General features: G+C 46.4%; 1 long non-coding RNA gene across 1 annotated transcript; it reads right to left on the bottom strand.

Annotated features, from left to right (window-relative positions):
• Window positions 1–9,486: 9,486 nt before the first annotated feature.
• Window positions 9,487–20,342, bottom strand: LOC125511509. Its single transcript, XR_007285034.1, has 5 exons — window positions 19,833–20,342; window positions 19,088–19,196; window positions 18,889–18,990; window positions 18,653–18,789; window positions 9,487–10,189 (listed from the first exon to the last, which is right to left on the bottom strand). It is a non-coding gene; the product is annotated as an uncharacterized LOC125511509 (long non-coding RNA).
• Window positions 20,343–21,987: the final 1,645 nt, after the last annotated feature.

Raw genomic sequence — 21,987 nt, forward strand, 5'->3', positions numbered from 1 at the left:
GGGCAAAAGGATAATTAACCCCTTTATTATTGCCTCTAGGGCATATTTCCTTCAGTTTAATCATAGTATATCAATTGCTAGCCAACATTTGGAAGTTTAAAAAAATAACCATGAATCATGAGCCAAATAAACAAGGACGTGGACATCATGAATTTTGTCATCAAAATGCATGAACAAAATAGCTTGTCATCTAACCTTACACCTCCAGTCCATGCTTCCTTTGAAATGCTCTCCCCTGAAATGGACAAAGAGATTGTAAATAATTTGCATGCTTTATCAAAGGTAACACCTGTTGGGCATGAAAAACATGACCATTTTTCAGTGCCAGGAATGGCAACATCGTTGGACATTTATGTTTCTCCTTAGAGATAGCAAGGCCAGTAGGCCGTTGAAGTAGCTAAATAATGGACGGTGAATGAAATCAAATCCTTCGCTATAGGCAGAATTAAACTAAGAGATAATATCATCAATGGCAAATGATAGCCATTATCAGATATAAACTGCCAGATAGCAGAAAGAAGAAAATCCTCTTTGGAAATAGGAGAATCTTAATTCCATTTGTTTGACAATGCAAGGGGACAGGTGCCGCTGTGGGCTGTGGTAGACCAATTTGTACTACTTGCCAGAAAGCAGCAACTACGAACAGACAATGGGACAAGGGAGGAGGCTAGACAGACCTTGGGATCAAGTGGAGTGAGTCCAACAAATAGCACTCGGGCATAAAACATAAGAGGTCAAATCGCACGCTGTTAGCTCCAAGGCAACAACGTCAATGGTCACCAATCCCCGCGCGACGTCTAGAGTTTGCCACGAGGGCTGTGCGCGAGGACGGATGGCAAAACAGCGACAAGGAGCGGAGCCAAACAAAGGTGGTCTCCGGCGCTCGACGCCAACACCGCCGTCCGCCGCCCCGCAAAACCGTCATTGCAACGCAACAGGTTGTACGCCAGACATGACGAGCATTGTTCAGGCTGGTAGTTTTTCACCTCTCCCCAGGATCTGTAAACAACACGCAACCCAACCGAAGCAATCAAACCGAGCGAACTGTATGTACGCCCAATGTTCAGAAGATTTTTTTATTGAAGTGAATATCTACTCTACTCCTACCACGGAGCAGAGCACCTGCAGTTTGCAGAGTCGAACACCCAAAATTACAGCGATTAAGTAGGAAATCAATTTACTACATAAGTTTGAGAATCTAGAAGAATTTGAGGATTTTCCGTAGGGGCACGACGAATCTGAGGTGGCTACCCTAGGCGGCACGGATGTACTTCCATGCTTACTTTGCATATTCCACCTGTAGGTTGAAGACGAAGATGTTCGTCGCAGCAGATGCTTCCTCCGACCTGCACGCCCAATCGCCGCCGCCGCCACCGAGGCACCCGCCGGTCGGTCACTGCCCCCCAACCTCCGCCGCATCCAATCGCTCGCCGCCCAGCGAGTCTCCCTCAGTCCGCCACCAAACGAATCGATCACCGCTCCTCTGTGGAGTCGATGCACATCACCGGCCAGGGAGGGATCCCATTAGATGGATTAGGAGGTTGAAGAAGGAGATAAGTGGGGAGATGGCGGCGTGGGTGAGAGAAAATATATACAAGGAGTTATTTTCTGGCAGCAAAAGAAAAATAGGAGCGCCAAGGGTCAAAATAATTTCCTCCAAACGAAATTCAAGAAAACTTAATTTTAATCATTTAGGGAAATGATATTTTATTTTTGTTATTATAGATAAAACAACTAAAAAGGGGCCAGTGATCCTACACTTGCTCTATCACTATTACTTTCTGCATGTAATGCCATTAAGAAGCACACATTAGGCCCATGTCGCTCCACATGAGAGACATAGGCGGTGAATCTAGCCACCATCGACAGCTGCCATGCACTGCTGAGGAAAGCCCATGTGGCAGCGGCAGCGTCGGGCTTCTTCTTCAGGGAGCGGGCGTCCTCATGGCAGGCTCATGTGGTGCCGGCGAGTGGACGTCGCATGCTCTGTGCCGGCATGCTGAAGGTCCTCTCCTCCGGGAAAGGAGGCAGATCCGGGGCCCTCGCGCTCGGATCTGGTGTCCAGGCGGCAGTCGGCCAGCAGGGGCGGCCCTGGCGGCGTGGGATGGTGGCTGGTGCTTTGGCCAATCTGATCAGGCACGGCGCGGGCCTCACAAAGGTATGTGCGGCCCGGTGGTGCTCTAGTCATGGCTAGGACGCGGTGAGTCTTCGCGAGGAGGTCAAGCACAAGCGGTTTTGCGGTGAGGTTCTGCCACCGTGAGGTCACTCGACGACATGGTGAGGGGTTGCTACTCGGGCTGCGCGGCAGCCCGGGGGTGGCGTGGTGGAGCGCTCATAGTGATGGAGCAGCAGCGCATGGGCGGCTGTTGGATCTTCTATGTTCTCCGACGGATGCGGGTGGGAGCCTGGTCACGGCTGGGAACAAAGGTGCTTCGTGGTCTCGAACGGCATATCTCTGGTCCAAGGCGGTGTGGTCATCGATATATAAGGATTGGTTTGTGCTGCATCCGACGAACAACTGTTGATCGCCGATTAGTGGATCTAGTGGTTCTTGTTGGTCGGCGGCCTCCGCAAGGTGCGGTTGGCTGCTCCAACGATGAGCTTCTTCGATTGCGAGCTGGCACGATGGTGGTCCTAGGTGGGCGCTGTTGTGAGATGATGTGCAGATGAGGTGGTGTCGAGAGCTTGGGTGAAAATCTTGTCTCGATTGTGGGCGTGACCAGCGTTGGCGACGATCGTGGTCGTCGTTTACCTTCTTGGAGGCATCGGTGTATTGTTGCCACACCGCTCCCGCTCCCGCGCGGATCGCTGCAGCTCCGGGAGGGAAACACTTGATCTGGTTTGCTCAGACGATGGCGGCGCCTTCGTGTCGTATCCCCCCTCCCATGGGGGCTTCGTCTTTGGAGTTGGGTATTGGCGAGCTGGATCAGTGGACGACTGTGGTGTTGGTGTCGAGGTTTTTATGGCAACGATGATGAGGAGAGCAATATCGGAGAGTTGGGTATGGTTGAGGCGTAGTCGGCTCTTCACCGACGCCTTGTTTGTTGATGTCAAGTCGAAGTTCTGATGGTGGGGTCTCGATTGCCATACGATGATGGGAGCAGCTCGTTCGTTCAATTATCGTCTGTGGCACCAGCCGTGCCTAGTTCTCCTTCGTGATCTCCGCCAGAGTCGGAGTTGCACTGTCTGGTCGCAGGAGCTGAGTTCTGGTACGGATCTTCATACATCTCCACACGCCGTGTACAGTGTGGGTTGGGTCAATGATCGCCTACGGCAAAGACGAAGTCGTTGGCTCCAGGGTTAGAGATGGTGAGGACGCCTTTAGGGAGGAGTGATAATGGTGATGCATGAGTGCTGGTTCGATGAGGCTCTCATTGGAGTAGTGTGCGGTGTGGTATCTTATGTGTGCCGCTCAGTGGTTGTGTTGGTTTTTCTCCGGTTCTTCATAATTAACTGGACAATTAGGTTTTCAATCGGCTTTTTCCAATTAACTGAGCAACTCTTTTTATTCTCAATGAATGCACGAATCCTATCATTTTGAGAAAAATATCATTTATTGCACATATATTGTGAAGTGATTGTTTTTAGAGAAAAATAATAATTATATCCGATTATATATAATGTTTCGATGTACAATGTCGACCATAAAGAAGAAGAGCATGGTGGCATAATGAGCTCACTGAAATTGACGTCGACCTGGTGTGAACGCTGTGATGAACATGAGACAAGTGGCTACATAGAATAAAGTTTTGTTTCTCCTTCTTATTTTCTTATTTTTATTTTTTAGTCTCATTTTCTCAATTTAATTTTTCCACTTCTTTTTACAAATTCAAAAACTTCAAAATTTACTCTTTTTTCAAGCCCTCCAATGCTGTTTTGAAATTCAAATTTCTTTGTCATGTCTTCCAAAATAAAATCATTTAAAGAATTGCTAATATAAACAACTCTGAATTTCAATTTTGTTCCCCAATATTTAATAAATGTTGGAAAAACAAAAAATTTCCGAATTTAAAATTTTGTTCATGTTTTCAAACCAATTTCCCATTTGAAATAAATGTTTACGTTTTTGAAAAAATAGTCATTTTCAAAATATTTCTATTTCGTTTCAAGAAATGTTCGGAATTTTCAAAAATGTATTTGCACGCTAAAAAATGTTTGGGGATTTCAATATTTATTCATGTATTTCAAAAATTATTCAGAGTTCCAGAATGTTTTACAGTTTAAAAAATGTTTTGAATTGTAAACGTAGTTTGATTTTTTTAAAAAAAATTGGCATTTCAAAATTGTTTGCAGTTTTCAAAAATAATCAGAAATGTCTCCGAATCTCGACGCTGCAGTGGGTTAATAAACATTTTGCAGTTGGGAATAATCACATACAGTCATCTTTTCCGTTGGCTAGCAATGGTAGTTAAGTAGCGCCAGGTCCTGTGGTCAAGTTCTTAGGTTACTCATTTTTTGGGATTTTTATGTCGCGCGTTAAAAAACCAACTCGCATTGCGTCTGGTGAGCCAGCCCAGTCGTCTGGACCATGTGCGTCGCACTACTATATGGCGCAAGGACCGAGAGGTGGTGAGATTTCTGTTCCGTGTTTCATAAAAGAAAAAGAGTCTCATCAAGAGATTTCTGTTTCGTTTGTGGGCAGAGATGGGCAGGTCGTTTCCGATCTGTGTTTTGTCCATTTTATTGGCTTGATTTTATTTACAACCTACTATTACAAAATTATATGTTATTTCTCTTAGAAAAGATTATAGATTATTGTTGAACTCTTTTCTAAGCCCTAGCGGCGTATTTTAAAACGTCTCAAAAATCGTACCTACGTATTTACACATGCAAATAATAATGAATATGATGCACCTGTAAATAAAATTTGTGACGCTATGCATATTGTTCTAAAAGCGTCTCTACATAATAGGTACATCCTAATGTCGAGACGAATATAAAGCGTCTTAGAAAAAGCGTACCTACGGACATATTTTGTTGTAGTGTGCATACAATCGATGCTACCTAGCATGCCAGGTCAACCTCTCCTTTCATTAGATGCCATCAATTTCTTTGTGTTATTTTTATTGGGTGCCTGAAGATACTCAGGACCAAAGACATGGACGATCACTTTCGCAAATCTACTCACAGACTCAATTGCAGTATCTTCACCAATGCGAAGATACTCATCGACATAGTCAGCCGGAACGCCGTATGCAATCACCCGCATAGCTGCGGAGATTTTTTGATATGCACTAAATCCCTTTAAGCCCGCGGCATTCCTTCTTTGAGTAAAATACCGGCAATTTGCCTCGCAAGTTTCAACAAGTTTCACAAAGAGGGATCGACGCATTCGGTACCTTCTCCGGAGAGGTGCGGAGGATATGTAGGATTGTCCGCGAAAAAGTCTTGCATCAACATCTCGTTCCCAAGATGGCGATTCCGAGGAATGCACAGATGCCCGACAATCGATCCTCGTCTCCTCTTCCGGTGCTCGTCTTCATGTTCCTTCACGGCATGCGCCATGACTAATGTTTGCTGCCGAAAGGTCGCAAGCATGGTTTCAACATCCGAGTCGTCCGAATTGGACAAATCGGAGAGTAAGAACTTCTCGCACGGGCTCAACTCCATCTACACGCACACCGGCGCGTCAATCAACAACACAGCTCGCAAAAATCACAAAAAACGGCATTAACCGGTGGCGGTGGGGCGGCGACGACGGGGGCGGCTCTTCTCGCCGGATCCGGGGGGCGGTGCGGCTGCTCGGCGCGGGAGGGTATGAGGTGGCCTTGCAGCGCGATTCTGCCCGCAGATATGGCCGGAATCACCGGCGACGGGCGAGCGGAAGCAAGGGCGGACGGCGGCGGAAGGAGGGGGGAAAGAGCGGGGAGCTAAAATGTCCCTCCCGCCAACTACTTCTCCCTGATGCAAGGCAACGCAACCGCGAGAAGGAAACCCGCGTTTTCTTTGGTTAGGATCGGGATTTTGCCGTGCCCCTCAAAAAAAATTGCAGGTCGTGGCGGTATGCGGGGTTTGGTCGGGCAGCTTTTCCGATTCGTACCCGCATTTTGACAATTATTTTGTGAGTCGGGGACGGATGCAGGATGTGCTAGAGTTGCTCTAACCGACTAGCCGCAACTGACAGTGACTTGACGAAGCACTCGGTCGTGCCCTCATGCATTCACTGGCCAAAAATTACACAAACACACACATATACACGTATTCATGGCACATGTTAAGATTAAGTTTAACATTTTCTCTCCTAATTGATCTTCACACAGCCAGCTTGTGGTTGGTCTTTGCCTTAAACGCCTCTGTCTGACACCACCCAAAACATATTTTGGAGCACCTACACCCAGACCCTTCTTATCTAGCCATCCATTAACTGTATCATGATTTGTGTAAATATATTTCTCTTTCTTGTTTCTCACATATAGAACGAACCTATGCAGAACAGCAAATGTTTCTATCTAGAATCTAGGATAAAACTTTTAGACTTTTTGGTCAAACATAAATATACAAAATAAGTTGTTCTATTAAAAATCTTACTTTTAGTATTTGTTAGACCAAAAATTCTGAAAGATTTATCCTAGATCCTAGTTAGAAAGAATTGCCGCATTGTAAAGGTTTGAACTTCAAGACATGTTTTAGATTAGAGAAGCAAAAAAGAGAAAATTTTATATAGAAAGTTAGTTGTGCTGCAGAGATTTTAAAGCAAATTTGAAGAGTCGGGATAGCAGGGCCAAGGTGCAGGTGCTCTATAAAACTGCGTCCCCGACACCACCACGCACATCAACGTGGTTGACTACACCAACATGGTCGCCGTTCCAGGCCACCGCGCCACGGCTGCCGCGGCCTCCATGCAATGCCTCCATGCCTCCGCGGCCTATATGTGCCACCACCCAGGTCATCCGCGACCTCCTCGTCGTGCCGTTGTGGCCTCCACAGCCTCCGCGCTCACCGTACGCACGACACCAGAGCGCGCGCCGCCTTGCATCCCCAGCCACGCTTGTCATTGCGTGGTTGAAGGAAAAATCTAGGCCGGTTCCAGCTTCCCTGACGCTGGTTGTAGCTTCTAGCGGTGCTGGTTGCAACAAAAACAAAAAGATTTGTGGCTGAGTATGTCACCGTCGTATAGAGAAACAATGTGCCCGGTCGGCGGTAGCATCGACGGTGGCGACAGCCATGGCCTCGGTGTGCAGCCGCACAAGAACAATTTGGAGCTATGGCGTCTGGTGCGTTGGGGAAGAATAACAGGAGAAGATTGCATTTCACGAGTAGCTGAGGAAGAAAGCGAGTGGATGGGACGACCGTGAATAGATAAGGTAAAACTGCAGTGCGTGGGTCCTCTTCGGCGCGGGCTGTGAGGCACACTATCTGAATCGATCAGATGGCTCGCACAGGACCGACACAATGCTCGGCCGGCACGCCGACTCCAAACGTTTTCCAATTAAGAAGCACCAAATTCTAAGCCGATTTATATCAACCATCGGATCTAAGTTAATACTATGCTTTCAATTTGATAGTATGATGTACCTAAAAAATCTCTAAACTTATACCTCATCACAGTGGTATCAAAACTGCAGCCACAGGAAAATCGAAACGGGGAAACCAGACGAGGACCACCATGCCGAGAGAGCTGCCCCTCGAGACCAAACTAGTCGTCATCCTTGTACGGGTACTCCTAAGGGACCTTCTTGGTAAGCTTCACCCGCATCTCGTAAGCGTCATCCTGCGAAGCATATCACGGACCGATGTGACATCTGTCTTCATGCAAACCTGCACCGCGATGTTGATTAAACTAGCTGGAGAGGCGAATGTCGAAAATAAACTCTGAAACTGATACGATTAAAATTTGCATCACCAGCCGCGCCCGAATAAACCGGAGCTGTCCGCGCGCGCACGCTCAACTGCCGTCCGGAACGTTCCCGCGCTGCAGCGGCTCCGCACCCGCCTTCTGCCGCCGGTGATTTCACCTCGGTCGTTTGCCGCCGCCGCCGCCCGTCCGTCCACCCCTGACCCCGCCGCGACTGGCTGCCGTCCATCCCCACCGCAAGCCACACAGCCGGAGGCGATGATCTGATTTGGATATGCAGCCGCGTGGCGGTTTTCGGCCGATTCAGGGTGTGATGGCTCCCGCAACTCGTGGCCGTCGCCCGGAGTAGGAGTACTGGCCGCCAGAGTAACACGGGGCTGCCACGCGTCCACAGCGACCGAGCCGAGCCGCCACCGCTTCGATCAGCGCCGCCGCAATTAGGCTCAGCATAGCAACCGACAGCCGTCAAAGTGGCGTAGGAGACCCAGCCGCCCAACCCCATCCACGTACAAACGGCCGGATTGTTCCTCATCACACACAAGATGTTCGACAAAATTTTCCCAAGGAATTTTTTTGTTAAACTTGTCAGTTTTTTTATCATGCACATAGATGTAGTTTGATGCAGATTTTTGTATTACAGATGAGCTCATGCGACTCCTCTGTTTAGGATAATACCTCATCCTCATCGACTTTGACCAAAGATGAAGACATTTCTTTGCTCGTAATGATGCCCAACAGGAAGAGGCCAAAGCATGGTGGTTTCGTATTTGGTCGTGACTACATACATAGAGAACGAGTAGAGTTGCATGAAAGATTGATGCGCAACTATTTTGATAGTCCACCCATTTTTTTAGAGAGGTACTTTTGTCATCGTTTCAGTAAGTTCAAATATTTGTTTATTCACATTTGAATTTATGTGAAGAAACATGACTGAACCTGTTTGCTGGACATAGGACTGAGCAGAAGGTCACTTCGCATTGCACACATGATGGCCTATGGTGTTCCGATGGATTACATTGATGACAGTTTAGCGGTGACAAAGAGCACTTCTATCTTTTATGTCAAACAATTTACAAAGACTATGGTAGAAGCGTTCAGGACATTGAGAGGCTTTTGACACTCACCGGCTTTTGAAGATGAACAAAGTCCATGGGTTTTCAGACATGATTGGATCTATCGATTGCATACACAGAAAGTGGAAGAATTCTACTACAACATGGCATGAATTGTTCAAAGGATGCAACAAGGATGTCATCATCATTCTTGAGGTCATGGCTGATAGGCTGACAAGAATTTTGAATGCATATTTTGGAATGCCTGAATCTTGCAATAATATCAATGTGCTCAATCAATCACCTCCTTTTGCAAAGTTAGCCAATGGAGAGGATCCATCGGTGACCTTACAAGCAAACAGGCGCACAAACAACTATGGGCGCCACCTTTCGGATGGGGTCTATCCGAAGTAGGCTACTTTCGTGAAACCAATCTCAAGCCCCCAAGGTAAGAAGGACATTATTTTCAGAATGCTCAAGCGACTCCTAGAAAAGATGTGGAGAGGGCTTTTGGGATTTTGCAGTCCCAAAGTCCCAATTTGCTATTGTACGAGGACCGGCTACATTTCGTGATCAGAAGAACCTTGGTATATAATGACTATTTGTGTCTATGCACTAGATGATAATTGAGAATGAGCGTTGACAAAATTAGAATTACACATTCTGTGACCTCATGGGAATACATGTTTGGCCGAATAGAAGGGAACACTGAATCACACGCTTCATGGATGTGTACCATCTATATCTATACTTCTTCTATACTACTATTAAAAGAGCAAACATGAATTCCCCTACAGCCACCCCACAAAGTACACACGGGATAACCACCAACGTCCGATCAAACCCACTTAATAAAATCCAAGCGCCCAAGTTACATCAAACATCTGCAGATCAGATCTACGGTTCAGAACAAATGTTCTGCCGGCAGACTGCCCCCGCACAGGATGCTAGACAACCCCACGATGCTACCTCCAGGAGGAATTAAACAATACGTCCGTGATCAACGCCGCCACCAGGCCACGACATGCCCTCGCCCCGCCGTCCTCGCCCCGGTGGCCGTGCCGTCTTGAGGAAACCCCAGCCCGCCCTAGCGACCGTCCTGGCCCCTGATGTCCGCGCCGTCCTCACCCCGTGGCCGTGCCATCTTGAGGAAACCTTGGCCCACCCTAGCGACTTGCCCTAGATCCAGTGTCCATGTCGTCCTCGTCCTGGCCGCCGTCTCGAGAACACCTCGGGCCATCACGGCGTGCTGCTCTATCTCCGGTGTCCACATCGTTCTCAACCTGGTGGCCGAACCGTCTCGACGACATAGGTCGTCATCGAGATACTTCCAGCCCCGCCCCTGCACAGGTTACACCATTTCAATTTTGCACATGTTATGATCAGAACAAAATAAAGGAAATTGTCACCATTACACTGCAGGCACCATGTAACAACATCCATGTATCTACAGGACACCATGTAACAACGCTCACAGACCTACAGGACACTGGGTATTAGGATACCTGGTTGGTTGTTTCTTTTGCTACCTACAGGCCACCATGATCTTAATGTTTTATGGAAGAAATTAAGTACACACTGCACATTAGGATTCCTGGTTAGTTGTTTCTTACCAAGGGGTTTATGTACTGTAATAATGGGGCGAATGAGACAAAATGACGGCATATATTTCAGCCGGTAGGTGATGTTTCTACCATTCAAAATAGCCCCGGCGCCTCCAGTAGCCATTTGGGATTCGACAAACAAAGTGACGCGCTTTCCACCTCTGGACCTCAAGAGGAGCAGAGAAGGGTTCTTGCAAAACTAGATTCACTGAAATAATAATGTTTGATATCTATTTCTTGACATAGTAATGATGATATTTATTTCCTGACCACATGACAAGCTGAGTTGTTGACTTAGAATTGTTCATTATATTTCTGACCAAATAGATTCACTCAAAAGACACTACGGCATCCTCTTAGCGTAGTGGGGTACGGACTCCATATCAGGACCTAACAAACAAGGACAATTCAGGTAGATATATATATCCCCAACTCTTACCTACCTGGACCATGTAGATCCTGAAGATTTTTTTTCTCGCAGGTTAAAAGGCAGATCCAAAGGAATTGAAGAGATAAGGAGAAAGGGATGTATTCACTAAGCAGGGATAGGGATGACGTATTAAAAAGTAAACATGAGTCAAGGGATCATAAGAAAGCTACATCTGCTATTCTAAGTGGTAAGAGCACCCCATCTAAGACACACGTGGCCATATCGATCGCCTGGTTTGTCCATCTAATTTACAGTTATATCATACAGAAGAAAAATAACTGTTGCTCATATTGTGTACTGTAGCTAATTCACATTTATATTCTACAAAAGAAAAACAAGCACTTAAGAGGGAGGGGGAAAATGCCTGGTATGAGCAACAGAGGGGGGATCTACAGCCGTCCATAGGACTGGAGAACAAACTCAATTTGATACAGGTGATGCGGTGGTCTCCCAGCTACATCACACATGCATTGTTGAATGTTCGGTTTCCTAACTGAAAATCATTATGGGCGTTGTTATAATACCACTAATTATAACTGACATTCACTCAATATTTCTACAGACGATGAAGATTGTGATTGGCTACACAAAAATGACACTTATCAGATGCAAGAACTGGAGGCAGGATGAAATCAGTCAACATACCCAGTGCTACACCATGTGAAGATATTGTTTTAATAAGAAGATTTTTTTTCTTATTTGCCGCTTGTGATGCTAATACTTTTTCATTTATTGGTGCAACAGCTAGAAGGACTGGAGGATTTATTCAAATATGCATCCAAGCACATGGAATTAAAATCCGATAAGTGGACTGATCTAAATGTTACAACATGGAAAAGAGCATAATGTATTAAGAGCAGACTACAGACGGATGGGTACACCTCCTAATATAACTCTGAGCATTTATGCTTATCAAGGTACATTTGGTATGCTATTATGCTTATTTTTTCATTGCATATCATTCCTGAAGCACATCTAATTGGTATATCTGTTCCTAATGACAGAGTTCTATTTTGAATGGGTGTTACATTAGCATATACAGTACCTATTAAACACCGAGGCTACAAAACTTGATCATGCATTACATCCAAAGCACATATGGAATATATCAGACACAATATTTTACCTTATCGTAGGCCAATGCTGTTGAAATATGAGATGGGCCTAGAGCCCATATGACAATTTCAGATTTGATCTCTAAGGGCCCATGTAGGTGGCATGACAAGGTGGTGGGAAGTTTAGTCCCACCCCGGAAGTGGAAGGAGAGTTGGAGTGGTTTATAAGGGATTCTCTTCCTCATGCTATTGGAGCTTGAGAAGAGATGAGGCCCTCGCGCACTCCTCCGCTCGCCGCGCCGCGGGTTGCGGGATTGAGCCGAGCCGAGCTCACTCCTATGCGCTTCTTTTTGCCGGTCAGGAACGGAGAGTCTTTGACAGGTGGGGCCACGATCTAAGACGTCGGATCGTGGGCTACCGACTTGGACGTGGGTTCAGCCCACGTCTCTCCATGCGCAGCCGCACATATATATGTGGGGCGCTACCAACCCTAGCCGCCACGAAAACAAAACGCATCTCCGCCTCCACGCCCGCGTCGTTCCTCTGCTGCTGCTGCCGCCGGCGACTCCCTCCTGTTCACCGCGTACATGGTTGACGGAAGAGCAGGCCTCCGAAACCCCGCCTCTCCGGATCCTGTACGGGAGAGGGGTGATTAGGTTTTTGGGTAGCGACTACGCGACTGCTCGCTTCTGTTCATCTACGTCCACATCACCATGTCGACCGACGCCGACCGTGCCGCCGCTGAGAAGGCCGAGGCCGACAAGAAGGCCGCCAAGGATGCCGCGGCTACTGCCGCCGCCACCGCCGCCGCATGGCCGATTGGAGGGTATACATTGTTTATCCCTCTCATGTTTCTCTCTGTTGTAGCAGTACTAGCGATATGCGTAGATGTTTCTACTATATGCGTAGTACATGCTCTGTTAGATCGTAACCAGTGTGTTATCAATACTGTCAATGTCATGCTCATGATTTATTCATGGATTAATTTAATCGGAAAACTGCCTATTTTCTTATCAATCCAAAAAACCTAAAATGTGTAGGGAGTTTTTCGAATTCTGGTTTTGCTGCTGCACTGAAACCGTCGCCGTTTACGGGGACGTACTTTAAGCGTTGGCAGACTAGAACTACCTTATGGCTCACTGCCAGGAACGTGTTCTGGGTCGCCGGTGTGACTCCCACAGGAACGATCGCTCCTGATCAGGAGAAGGCGTTCAAGGAGGCCACTGTCGTGTTCCTCGGGCAGTTCTGAGCGTGATTGGAGATAAGCTGGTTGACGCATATTTGCATGTGCGGTCTGCTAAGGACTTGTGGGAGGCGCTCGAATCTAAGTTCGGGGCTGCCGATGCAGGGAGCGAGATGTATATTATAGAGCAGTTCCATGATTACAAGATGGTTGAAAACCGTCCTGTATTGGAGCAGGCTCATGAGATAATATGCATTGTTAAGGAGCTTGAGCTTCTTAAGTGCGAGTTACCGGGCAAGTTTGTCGCGGGCTGCATAATCGCTAAGCTTCCCAATTCCTGGAGGAACTTTGCCACCACTCTAAAACATCAGAGGCATGAATTCTCTGTGGAGGATATCATTGGCCATCTGAGTTGTTGAGAAGAATTCAAGGGCAAAGGACTCGCACGGAAAAGGGGTCGAAGGAACTTCTGTGGCCAACATGGTGCATCAGAAGAACTCCAATTCCCACAAGCCCAAGGGAAAGAACGGTGTCCAACAGAGTGCCGACTTTAAGAAGAAGGGTAAGAAGACCTTCAAGAAGAACAAGAAGGATGAGGGCTGCTTTACTTGTGGTTCGCTTGAACATTGGGCCAACAAGTGCCCAAACAAGTATAAGAAGCAAGGGCAGGACTCCAAGTCTGTCAATATGATTGTGAGCAACAATGAGGCTGGTGCATCTGGGTACGATAATTTATTTGCTGTATTTTCAGTTTGGCCGTCCACCGATTGGTGGGTCGACACAGGTGCAGGTGTTCATGTGTGTGCTGACATTTCATTGTTTTTCTTCTTACCAGGCCACAGGTCACGGGTCCGTACTGATGGGGAATGGCGTGAGTGCTTCTGTTCTTGGTGTTGGCACGGTCGATCTGAAGTTTACTTCGGGAAGGATTGTGCAGCTGAAGAACGTGCAGCATGTCCCCGCCATCAAGAAGAACCTCGTTAGTGGCTCCCTTCTATGTAGAGAAGGGTTTAAGTTGGTATTCGAGTCTAATAAATTAGTTGTTACGAAATATGGACTATTTGTTGGAAAGGGTTATGAATGCGGAGGCATGTTCCGCCTTTCTCTTGCAGATCTATGTAATAAAGTCGTGAACAATATTCATTTGAGTGTTAATGAATCTGAAGTATGGCATTCACGTCTTTGTCACATTAGTTTCGATGTTATGACGCGGCTAGCAAAATCGAATTTAATCCCGAGTTTCACTTTAGCCAAAGGTTCTAAGTGCCATTCGTGTGTGCAATCTAAGCAACCTCGCAAGCCTCACAAGGCAGCAGAGGAGAGACACTTGGCGCCACTGGAACTCATACATTCTGATCTTTGTGAGATGAATGGTGTGTTGACTAAAGGTGGAAAGAAATATTTCATGACTTTGATAGATGATTCCACTAGATATTGCTATGTGTATCTGTTAAATACTAAAGATGAGGCTCTACATTACTTCAAAATCTATAAGGCAGAAGTTGAGAATCAACTTGAAAAGAAAATTAAACGAGTCCGGTCAGATCATGGTGGAGAGTACTTCTCGAAAGAGTTTGATGCCTTTTGTGCGGAACACGGCATTATTCACGAGAGGACGCCTCCTTACTCACCCCAGTCAAACGGGGTTGCCGAGCGGAAAAACCGTACTCTAACTGATTTGGTTAACGCCATGTTAGATACGTCGGGTTTATCCAAGGCATGGTGGGGGAGGCTATAATGACATCCTGTCATGTCCTAAATAAAGTTCCGACAAAGGATAACGAGATCACTCCTTACGAGAAGTGGACCAAGAGAAGGACAACACTCTGGTACTTACGTACCTGGGGCTGCTTGGCGAAAGTTAATGTGCCGATCCCCAAAAAGCGTAAGCTTGGACCAAAGACTGTGGACTGTGTTAGTCTGGGCTACGCTATGAATAGTGTTGGCTATAGATTTCTAGTAGTGAAATCTGAGGTACCTGACATGAAAGTCGGTACAATTATGGAGTCTAAAGATGCTACATTCTTTGAGGACATTTTTCCCATGAGAGATGTACAAAGCACTTCTAGACAGGAATCTGAGGAGACTCCTGAACCTGCCATTCCAATGGAATATTATAATCAAACACATGATGAAAATCCTGAGGAGGATAATGAGGAATCCCTTGGTAGGGGCAAGAGACAAAGGACTGTAAAGACCTTTGGTGATGATTTCTTCATATACCTCGTGGAGGATAATCCCACTTCTATTTCAGAAACGTATGCATCTCCAGAAGCTGACTACTGAAAGGATGCGGTCCGTAGCGAGATGGATTCCATCATGGCTAACGGGACTTGGGAGCTTACTGAACGTCCTTATGGTTGCAAACCATTGGGATGCAAGTGGGTGTTCAAGAAGAAGCTTAGGCCCGATGGTACGATAGAAAAGTACAAGGCTAGGCTTGTGGCCAAGGGCTACGCCCAAAAAGAAGAAGATTTCTTCAACACTTATTCACCTGTTGCCAGACTGACCACCATTCGAGTATTACACTCGTTGGCGGCCTCGCATGGTCTTCTCATTCATCAGATGGATGTTAAGACGGCTTTCCTGAACGGAGAGCTAAAGGAGGAAATCTATATGCAACAGCCTGATGGCTTTGTGATGGATGGTCAGGAAGGAAAGGTGTGTAATTTGGTGAAATCTTTATATGGCCTGAGACAAGCGCCTAAGCAATGGCATGACAAGTTTAATGAAACGTTGACATCTATTGGCTTTGTTGTTAATGAGGCTGACAAATGTGTTTACTATCGCTATGGTGGGGGCGAAGGAGTTATACTGTGTTTGTATGTTGATGACATACTGATATTTGGGACTAATCTCAAGTTGATCGAGGAGGTTAAGTCTTTCCTATCTCAGAACTTTGAGATGAAGGACCTTGGAGTGGCTGATGTTATCTTGAACATCAAGCTATTGAGAGATGATGAGGGTAGGATTACACTTTTGCAATCCCATTATGTTGAGAAGGTGTTGAGTCATTTTGGATATTCGGACTGCAAACCATCTCAAACACCATATGATTCTAGTGTGCTGATTCGAAAGTCTAAAGGCACAGCTATAGATCAATTGAGATACTCTCAGATTGTTGGTTCACTACAGTATCTAGCGAGCGCAACGAGGCCTGACATCACATTTGCTATTAGCAAACTAAGCCGATTTGTTTCCAAACCGGGTGATGTACATTGGTGTGCTCTTGAGAGAGTTATGCGCTATCTGAAAGGTACTATGAACTATGGACTTCACTATACCGGATACCCGTCGGTACTTGAAGGGTATAGTGATGCGAATTGGATCTCTGATGCTGATGAGATGAAGGCCACAACTGGGTATATATTTACTCTTGGAGGTGGTGCTGTTTCCTGGAAGTCTTGCAAGCAAACGATCTTAACAAGATCGACAATGGAAGCAGAATTAACAGCATTAGACACATCGGGTGGCGAAGCAGAATGGCTTCGAGATCTGTTGATGGACTTGCCAGTGGTTGAGAAGCCGGTTCCGGCCATCCTTATGAACTGTGACAATCAAACAGTTATTGTCAAGGTGAAGAGTTCAAAGGACAACATGAAGTCCAACAAACACATAAGAATGAGATTGAAAGCTGTCAGAAAATTGAGGAACTCCGGAGTGATAGCGTTGGATTATATTCAAACGGCTAAGAATCTGGCAGATCCCTTTACTAAAGGGCTATCACGTGTTGTGATAGATAACGCATCAAGGGAGATGGGTATGAGACCCACATGAGTTGCCATGGTAGTAACCCAACCTATGTGATCGGAGATCCCGTGAAGTAGGACCTAGGAAAACAAGCCAATGGTGAACTGAGGAGAGTAACTTTACTAACCCACTCCGTTGGAGATGCAATACTCTCGGAAACTGTATGGAAGGATGACTACTGTCTTAATGTGTTCCAAGGCTTATATGCATAAGCAAGATGCTATCCTACAGAGCGATCTTTGGAGGAACACACCTACATGAGCCCGACTGCTGGTCACAGTCTATGAGATTGGGGTGATCTCTAGCAAGCTCATGAACAGGCCAGGAGTGTGACTAATATGCTCCACCCGAGGGGTCGGCCTTCGGCAGCCTCGTATCAGTGAGACTTGTGGTGAAACTTCTTGACGCCAAACTGACAATTCAAGGCATAGTCCATTGTTCAGTTGTGAAGGAGTGTAACTACTTGGTCTAGGTGGAGCTCAACCTTAATCGGTCTCCACTGAGATGCTGGTATATCAAAACAGCGTTTGGAACAAAGGACAAACTGGGCCCCTGAGATCTGGTGGGGGATTGTTGAAATATGAGATGGGCCTAGAGCCCATATGACAATTTCAGATTTGATCTCTAAGGGCCCATGTAGGTGGCATGACAAGGTGGTGGGAAGTTTAGTCCCACCCCGGAAGTGGAAAGAGAGTTGGAGTGGTTTATAAGGGATTCTCTTCCTCATGCTATTGGAGCTTGAGAAGAGATGAGGCCCTCGCGCACTCCTCCTCCGCTCGCCTCGCCACGCCACGCCACGCCTCGTCACGACGCGCCGCGCCGCGGGTTGCGGGATTGAGCCGAGCCGAGCTCACTCCTATGCGCTTTTTTTGCCGGTCAGGAACGGAGTCTTTGACAGGTGGGGCCATGATCTGAGACGTCGGATCGTGGGCTACCGACTTGGACGTGGGTTCAGCCCACGTCTCTCCACGCGCAGCCGCACATATATATGTGGGGCGCTGCCAACCCTAGCCGCCACGAAAATAGAACGCATCTCCGCCTCCACGCCCGCATCGTTCCTCTGCTGCTGCTGCCACCAGCGACTCCGTCCCGTTCACCGCGTACACGGTTGACGGGAGAGCAGGCCTCCGAAACCCCGCCTCTCCGGATCCTGTACGGGAGAGGGGCGATTAGGTTTTTGGGTAGCGACTACGCGACTGCTCGCTTCTGTTCATCTACGTCCACATCACCATGTCGACCGATGCCGACCGTGCCGCCGCTGAGAAGGCCGAGGCCGACAAGAAGGCCGCCGAGGATGCCGCGGCTACTGCCGCCGCCACCGCCGCCGCATGGCCGATTGGAGGGTATACATCGTTTATCCCTCTCATGTTTCTTTCTGTTGTAGCAGTACTAGCGATATGCGTAGATGTTTCTAGTATATGCGTAGTACATGCTCTGTTAGATCGTAACCAGTGTGTTGTCAATACTGTCAATGTCATGCTCATGATTTATTCATGGATCAATTTAATCAGAAAACTGCCTATTTTCTTATCAAATGCAACTGACACAGCACCTGTCATGAGATCTGGCCACCAAATAATAACTTGAATAAGCCACATCATGTATTCCCTCCGTCCGAAAAAGCTTGTCCATCAAATGGATGTATCTAGCACCAAGTTAGTGCTAGATACATCCATTTGAGGAACAAGCTTGGGACAAGCTTTTTCGGACGAAGGGAGTATGTAACAGGAGTATTCTTGAAATGACATAACACGCATAAGAAGTTTCTAAATAAGACACTCACTTGCTGCCTAATAGAGATCTTCTCGCCTGGAGTTTTATTGGTCAAATTGGAGAAAAGACAGTGGTAAAACAAATGCAGCTCTTGCAACCAGCACCAACGCCAAAACAATGGAGCTCAAGGCGATAGATATCATTGGGCTGCATATAGTACAAAATGGTTACAAAACAAAACAGTTTGTGGATTTGAACAACAAGTATGTTACTACACGCATAGAAAGAAGCAGATAGCGAGCATACATATATGTTTCACTAACAATATTCCACTTCTCTATATCCAATGCATCCATGCCAACATAGAGAAAGAGAAATGTCATGAATGACAACGCGGCGAAGGCATGCCTGTTGTGCATAGAGTGACATAAGCATCAACAAAGTTCAGAAGTCAAATGATGTAGTCACATGTATTTCTTCTGATGCAAACAATGCAGATACTTACTGCCAGACAAACGTGTTGGGGATGGTGATGTCTCCGCTCCGAGGTACGGCCAACAACAGCTCGTGGGATGCACCGTGGCTAGGGTTTTCTGTTGGATACGTGCATGTACCTGAAATTTATGCAGCTTTATCAATTCCAAAGAGCTGACAGGCTGTACGCTACATAATCTTGGGTCAGATTCAATGTCATATGAAATCTGAAACATAAAAATGTAATTAGATATAGAGGATGTATGAATTAAGTCAACCATAGATAATTAAGACCTTTAGTTACCAATAGAATGAAACTTTTATTGCCTATACAACAATAATCCCTTCCAGAAACAACCATATCTGAATTCTGCGACTTGGAACTAAGTGAGTACCATCTTTTATTTTATTTTCTTGAGGGGAACACAATGTGTGTCATATTTGTTTCTTGCAGGAGAAAGATATGATGAGATTATTTTTCAACATAACATTATTTGGCTAACAATTAATAGCTTTTAGCGCTCCAAGTAAATATACTCAAGCATCATTTATCTGAAACAATCTCTTGTCCATGCTGTATGTAAAGCCAGTATGGATGCTAGACCTACCAGCTCAACTACAGATCAAAAAAAAGAGGCGTGAGGAACCGCATCAGGGAGGGAAGGGAGCCAAGTATATCACCGTACCAAATCGAAACGAGAGAGAGGGGGGAGAGGGGGGGGGGGGGGGGGGGGGGGGGGGGGGGGGGGGGGGGGGGGGGGGGGGGGAAGGGAGACCTTCCATGGCGACACGGCGTCCCGAGAAGAAGAAGCATCCCCCCTGCATCGAGTTGTGTTGGTGATGCTTGATGGCGTCAGAGCAGGGGGGAGCGCGGTGTCCCGAGCTCCATGGCCCTCATGACGGCGCGAATCCGCTCCATCTGGCGCAGCCTGAGCCTGAGGTGCTCGCGTACACCCAGTGGATGTCGGTCCTCTCCAAGATGCCCGCTCCCTCATCGCATCCAGCAGCTCGCACCTTGATCTGGGACACGGCGGCGGCAGAGTTGATCTAGGGAAAACTGGCGGGGTTTGCGGCGAGGCGAGGCCGTGCTTGGGGAGAGGATGCGGCGGGGCGACGCCGTGATGGGAAGAGCAGGCGGCGGGCCGATGCCGTAGGGTGGTTGGGGGAGGAGGCGCTGGGCGACATCGTGGCTGGAGAGTGGAGAGGAGGCGGCGTGCGGCGTGGACGGCAGGCAGCGGGGAAAGTGAAGTGTCTGTCTGTGCGGTGAGAAGCCGATAGCTTCTCAGTTGGATTGATAGGGCGGCCGCCGCTGTCTTTTTTAGTTTTTTTTATAGCAAATGTCCTTTCTTAGAGGGATCGGCTGTTTGACCGTGCTACACATACAACAGATCTCTTGCGTTTCCTGTATGATGTGTATAATCCGGCCGCTCATGCATGAGATTGAGAGGACAGTCGCCGCTGGATTTACAGGTCGTATAAAAATCGGACAATGTCGATTGTATATGGAGTAGTTTCGTTATAGCAAATGACCGTGCTTTATGTGGGCCTAATCAAGTCATCCACAACATATATTCATGGACCAAATTGAGCGTCGGGCGTGTCTCTTTTTTCCCTCTTCTTTCTTGATTGACAATCAATAGCCCATCTGATCAAGTAATAATGAGCAGAGGCGTTCCTCTGAAAAAAAAAGTGTTGTCAAATTCAGTTACTTTGTCGATAGCTCTTTTAATTATTTGGTTTATTTTTAGCGTTGAACGTTATCCAATTTTATTTTCCTCCAACGTGACCAGTTTGGTTGTGTGGTTCTGTCATCATCAATGGGAAATTTTGTAAAACTATTACTAACATTTCTATTGATATTTATTATTGAATATATCAAAAATCCTTAATTGTGGATATCAAAAGTGGGACCAACCCAAGAGCTAACCCTTGTTGGCATTTTTTTATAGGAGAAACTCCGTGAGTACCGCGCGTCCGAACCGGGACTCGAACTCGAACTCGGGTGGGCTGGCAGCAACCTCAGCTGCCCAGCCAACGGGTCGACGCCCGGTTCTTGTAATTGTGCATATCATCTTGTGGTCTTTGCATGTTAAAATTCATGGAGTACTACATAATGTTGCTTAGTTTTATTTTTAAGTATTTTTGGATGTAATAATTACAATACATTTAGATGATCATGAATTTTATGTGGAGACATGTGTATGGATCGGGTGTTACACACGCGCTTGTTTGATATAACACACATTTAAATGGTTAAAAAGGCTGACTAAAAGAGAAATAACAATCAAAATACAAAGTTAATGTTTTTTCTATAGATTAAAATACGTGCATTGCACGTGCACGCTTACTAGTGACATTAGAGAGTCTGATATGCACAATAATATTTTCAAGGATATCATGGAGGAGTGGTGGACATGGCATGGGAAACAAGCCTCCTAGTTTCATATCTATGTTTGTCATATTATGTAAGAATTTTGTTGTATTTGTGTTGCATTTCATGTTGTGGATTTGATGAATTATGTAATAATTTGATGTGGTGGATTGATGAAATTCTTGTTAAGTTTGTTTACGAATTAAGTTGGGATGATTTTGATTCAAACATATGTGATTGTTAGCTGCTGTTGGCTGATGTTGTGCTGCTATCCCGCAGTTGGTGGCCTATTTTTACATCATCTGTTGGAATTTCGATTCAAACATATGTAGTTGTTAGCTGCTGCTGGCTGACATTGTGCTGCTATCTGCAGCTGGTGGCCTATTTTTACATCATCTGTTGGAGCAGCTGTAATGTGGCTGCCCTATATTACATCCTCTGTTTGAGTTGGACGTTTTTGGTGATGTAAAAAAGCATTTTTGGTGATGTATATTTTACTCTAAGCATTTTTTGATGATGTAAAATAGATCATCAATTGGAGACACTCTTATGATGTGGAA

Source organism: Triticum urartu, chromosome 5 (genome assembly GCF_003073215.2).
Source record: "Triticum urartu cultivar G1812 chromosome 5, Tu2.1, whole genome shotgun sequence".
In the NCBI taxonomy this organism is placed as follows: Eukaryota; Viridiplantae; Streptophyta; class Magnoliopsida; order Poales; family Poaceae; genus Triticum; species Triticum urartu.